Genomic DNA, 6,000 nt, shown 5'->3' with positions numbered 1-6,000 from the left:
CACACTTATTGCTTTTGATTTTCTTTTTATTCTTAAAGAGCAATGTCTTGGTTTCGTAGCCAATTCATGACACAGTCATTCACTTGATTTATAACTTCGCTGAACAAGCTGGGTCGCGATGAGACCCTTTGCCTTTTGATTGCAACAATCTTGAGTCATTGCCCTGTTGTGGTATGCAGTATTGGCAAAGTCAGCAAGTTATAATATATATTATTATGATAAGCCGGCTCGTGATGATGCCTCTCACTCTTTGAGATAAAGTGTATCCTTGGATTGTTTCTCTGAAAGTTGTGATTTCCTTAGTAGGGAGGAAGTCATTGTTTCCTTAAGATAGCTCTGGACGACAATAATAGAGTTTTTGGAAATAGCCGTTCTATAGAGAATCTTTATTTTTTTATTGATACCTTTCATTGCACTGATATAAAACAATTTCTCATTAAAGGTTGTTTTCATCAAATTTTATGAAGTTGAAACTAGTATCATATCTAGGCTAGAGTGTTTTTTTTTTTTTTTTAACTGTATCTTTCAATAATAAAGATCAATTTTCCAAAACAATTTGCTATTTATACAAGCGAAAGATCAAAATTTGAAAGAGAATTGGTGTCCTTTTCGTAAATGCCTATTGTAACCATTCACAACTGGTTTTATTATGAAAAGAAAAACAACTACTCTACAAAAATAGAAGAATGATATTCTATGGAAAATATTTCTTAAGAATCTGACCATTAACATGTAGAGAATCCTCTTTCCCTGTTGAATCTTGTAGCATGAAAGTAGATGGACCTACGACTTCTACAATTTGAAAAGGACCAAGCCACATTCTTTGAAATTTTGTATGTTTTCCCTTTTCCTCATGAGCCTTGTCCCATTTTAAAACTAGATCTCCCATCTGAAAATATTTTCTGGATATCATATTGGAATCAAAAGAGGCTTTTACCAATGCTTGATGATGAGCGTGAGTTCTTTTGGCCTGCTCTCGTTGTTCTTCTAACTTGATTATTTCCATTCGTCTTAGCTGTAAGGAGGAAGTTGGTACTTCATCAATGTACTGAACTAAGGACAAAGAGGGGATTGCTAAATGAGTCGGAAGAACCACTTATTTCCCATTAACTAAATTGAATGGAGAAGTGCCAATGGAGGCTTTCTACATTATTCGGTCTACCCATAAAGCATATATTAAAGACTTATGCCAATTCTTATGATTTTGGTCAATGGTTCGCTTGATGATTCTAATTAAGTTCTTATTTGTAGATTCAGGTAACCCATTCCCTTGTGGATAATAATTGGCTGAGTATTTAAGCTTAAAACCCGTTTTGAGTGCAAATTCAGTCATTGCATTACCAGAAAAATATGATACATTATTAAACATTAAAGCGAAAGGCAATCCAAACCTGGTGATTATGAACTGATCTATGAATTCAATGATATTTTCAGCGTTAGCCGTCTTGAGTGGAACTACTTCTACCCATTTGCTAAAGTAATCTATTGCTGTAAGGATGTATCTATGCTGTTTAGAAGAATGAGGAACGATCTCACCTATTATGTCCAATCCCCACTGATCGAAAGGTTGTTCAATGGTAACTGGTTGCAATGGAAAGGACAGTTTCTTTTGTCCCCCAGTAGTGGTTTGACAGACTTGGCATTTCCTTACATAGTTATGTGCGTCTTTGAATAATGTGGGCCAGTAATAGCCTGCGCGTAAAATTTTATAAGCAGTGGTGTCTCCAGCGTAGTGTCTGCTTGCTGGTCCATCGTGGAGTTCCTGCAAGACTTTTTCATCTTCAGATTTCTCAAGACATCTAAGGAGAACAGAATCATAATTTATTCTAAAACGAATGTCATTCACGAGTTGATATTGTTTGGCTTTTAATCTCAGGGCTCTTTTCTTGGTATGATCGAGGTTTGGAGGAGCATATCCATTCTTTAGATAATAAATAATATCAGTGTATAATGACTCAGCATCGTTTAGGCTTACCTCGTACACTTGTACCTCTTCAGATGGATTTTTGGACATTAGTGATGCTCCTGCTAGCATTTTGCAAAAGCCTTGACATCTTACAATATTTGCCAGTTTGATTTCTACATCATATTCCTATAAGGCAGTAACCCAATTGGCCATTTTCTCACCCACATCCTTTTGTACTAGAATATTTCTTACCGCTGGAAATGGTACTATGATCTTGGTATGTGTTTTGAGTAAAAAAGGTCTGAAATATTTAATTTCTTTAAAAACGGCATAAGCTCGTTTCTCCACATTTGAATAATTCAGCTCAGCACCTTGTAAATTGGAACTAAAAAAAACAATTGGGGCTTCCACATTTTCTTGATTTTCTTGAGTGAGTATCGCAGCGTATGATTTATCCAAGGCAAATGTGTACAAAATAAAAGGATCGGAAAAATTTGGAGTTGCTAAAGATGGAGCATTGATAATTGCTTGTTTGATCAGATTGAATGCCTCATGTTCATCTTGGCCCCATTTAAAGTTTGCATTCTTTTTAATCATGGCTTGTAAAGGAGACACGATTCTTGAAAAGTCTGGAACAAATCTCTTTACAAAGTTAATCTGGCCAAGGAAATATTGCATGGCTTTCTTGTTGTGAGGTAGGGGGTACTGCGGAAATTTCTTTGATTCTGTCAGGATCAATGTGAATTCCAGATTCTGACACTATGAATCCTAGAAGTTTTCCTTCACTCAATGCAAAAAAGGATTTTTTCGGGTTAAGCAAAATCCCATACCTTAGGCAACGTTGGATGATTTGTTTTAAATCCCTGAGATGGTAGTTTCGTTTCTTGGAATAAACAGTAATATCATCCAAATAGATTACCACTGATTTATTAACTAACCCTTAATGCAATGTCCATGGCTCTCTGAAATGTGGCACCCGCATTTATCAAACCAAATGGCATCTTTTGATATGTGTATGTGCCCCACTTAGTTCTGAATGTCGTTTTTAATTGATTGTTGGGATATACCAGCACTTGGTTGTATCCTGAGAATCCATCCAAGAATGACATTAATTCTAAGCCCGCAACTGCCTGCAGTATTTGTTCCATGGGAGGTAAAGGAAAATTATCCTTTTGGCAGGCCTTGTTAAGGTTTCGAAAGTCAATGCAGATTCTAATATCTCCATTTTTCTTTCTAACAGGTACCATATTGGAGACCCATTTAGAATGTCTAACGAGAAAGATTATTTTGGCTTTCAATAACTTGTTGAGTTTAGTTTTGATCTAATTTTCTAAATTTGGATGGATTTTTCTCAACTTTTGTTGGACAAGTTTTTCATTATCAATCATTGGCATAGTATGTTGGATGATGGAGGTGTCATATGTTTTGAGTTCATCGTAATTCCAAGCAAAGACACTTTTGTATTGTTTCAAGACACGGATATATGCTAATTTTTCTTCAGGGGCTAGGCCAAGGCCTAGGTTGATATTCTGCGGTTTGACATCAGTTCCTAGATTTACTAATTCATAATTAAAAGTTGAACTTTGGAGTTTTGAATTGGTAGATCTTTTGAATCGATCTTTCAAATCATAAAGGTCTTCTAATTTGACTACCGATTTAGGTATAGCATTGTTAGTACTATCATGTTGCAATCGTTGGTCATGTTGGTCTTCATCAATTATTTGATTAGTGTAGGATCCTTCAGATGTGAGAAAACTCACGATATCGGAATCGTCGTTAAAAATCCTCCAATTGGTAATGTTATTAGGAATAGATGGTCTAAAAATTAACTCAATTGAAAATCAGTCAGGGCTAAAATCTTCTGAAGGAATGAGCTTGGAAGCTACATTGGCTAAGAGGTCTGCGCTAGCATTTTGGAGTCTGTGAATTGATGAAATATTAAATGCTATAAAATGTTCAGTCAAATCTTGAACTAAAGATTGGTAATGCTTTAAGTGACATGATAAACAGCGTATAGTATTACGTACCTGTCTAATTACAATTTCAGAATCTCCAAAAACTTGCAGGTATTTGACGTCTAATCCAATTGCTTTGTATAACCCTTGGACTAGAGCCTCGTATTCTGCAGTATTGTTGGTGCACTTGAATTCGAGTCTACAAGTTAGCATGGTTTTATCTCCCTCTGGGCTTACTAACACGCATCCTGCTCCTGCTCCTTCGTTAGACTTAGAACCATCAAAAAATAGTTTCCAAAACAAAGATTTATTTACAGGACTATCTATAAAATTAATGCATTTAGAACTATCTGTTTGAGAAAAAATTTCTACTTGAGATAAAACAGAATGTTCTAAGTAAGGTGATGTATGAGCATTAAAATTTCCTAGGAAAGAATCTACTGAATAGTTGCCAATAATGTTAGAATTGTATGCTACTGGTTCGTTTTCTCCCTCAAGTTCTGTTACTATGTATTTCTGATGTCATTCGCGCTCAACTTTTATTTGATTTGGTTTACCATTATAAGGCAGCCACATGTGTGACCAGTCAGTTACAAAGTATCCATGAAGTTTTTCTGACCAATCTCTGCTAAGAATTAAGCCATAAAATTCAGGAATATCAGCAACTAAAATTTCAATAACTTGACATACCTTTGGATTGGATGACAGCCTTATGGTAACCTGATTTAACTCACCAAGCACTTCGACTTGCGATCGATCTAATTGGACTATGCGTACAATGGATTTCTGTGGTTGAACATTCAATTTTGCATAAATTGATCTTGGTAAAATATTCTATGAAGCTCCAGAATCGACTAAGCAATTATGCACGTTTTTATTGAAAATTTCATAAGGAGAAATGGGGGAGTATGCGATCTCGATCTTCCTCCAATTAATGCGATATTGTTTGGATCAACTTTATTCATCGTACTAGTTGGAGGTCTTCCCATGTCATGAGAAGCTTGAGAGATTAAAGCGGCTAGTAAAGGTGCAACTTGAACAACATGTAATTCTTTCAAAAGTACTTTCTGCTGGTGTTTTAACTTGCTCAATTCAAAAAGAGTAATATTGGCCCTAGTCTTTTTCATATCTTCTACGATATTATACTTCATTTCATCCGAAACGATTAGCGTTTTAGATGGAGTAGATGTGTCTGTTTGGACTGGGCTGGTTTGAGTCGCTTTAGGTGATGTTTTCTTCGCTGTGACTTTATCCTTAATCATTGAGCTTGCGCTCTTTGGCTTAGGTGTAGGTTGAGGAGGATCAAGTTGATTTCTGCTGCGAGTACTAACTGGGAATGCCTCTTGATCCTCTTTGTTTGGGAGGATGAAATCCCACATACCTTGTAACTCTACAACTTCTTCTTCATCGGTATGTTCTTCAGTAGCGTTTTCCTCTTTTTCTTCTTCTGATTCAGCATTTGAAATAGTGTTAGGGGTTTTGGAATCAGTTGAAGGATTTATTTTAAAAGGCATATATGGCTTTTTAGAAGAAGTTTATGCCACTTGTTTCTTGATGTCGACAATTTCGTTAGACATGGTCTTCAAAACTTTTTGTAATCCTTCTAAATCAAATGGATCTTTCGGTTGTTTTTTCTTGGTATCTTCTTTGGAAGATACCTTCTTAGATTTTCGTTCTTCTATCACGTTTCTATTTTCTAGGGCCATAATATGTTTCTCTACTGCTATTGCTTCTTTCATATTTTCAACTAAGGTTGTTTTGTTAGACTTATCAACAAAGATTGCTAAGTTTGATGGTAAAGTAGTAATGTACCATTCACTTCGCACTTCTTCACTAGGCTGAGAAGCAATGGGAATTTTGTTTAATATTTTATTGAAACGTAAATTGAAATCTTTGATAGGTTCTCTTGACTCGGCCAGGTTAGACAAGTCATTGATCAGTGTCGCTGTAGACCTATCCTCACCAAACTTGGTCAGGAATTGTTCTTGGAAGATGTCCCAACTAGTAATAGATCCAGAAGATAACGAGAAATACCATGATCCGGCTGTTCCTTGCAAAGTATAATGGAAAAGTCGAACAATAGCATCCTCATTAACAACTCCATTGAGATTTATAGATAACATAAAGTTATTTATATGC

Source organism: Pinus tabuliformis, chromosome 5_1, assembly GCF_031772625.1.
Source record: "Pinus tabuliformis cultivar Carrire ecotype Pingquan chromosome 5_1, CPIR1, whole genome shotgun sequence".
In the NCBI taxonomy this organism is placed as follows: Eukaryota; Viridiplantae; Streptophyta; class Pinopsida; order Pinales; family Pinaceae; genus Pinus; species Pinus tabuliformis.
The sequence above is the reverse complement of the archived record's forward strand: the minus strand, read 5'-3'. Positions refer to the sequence as shown.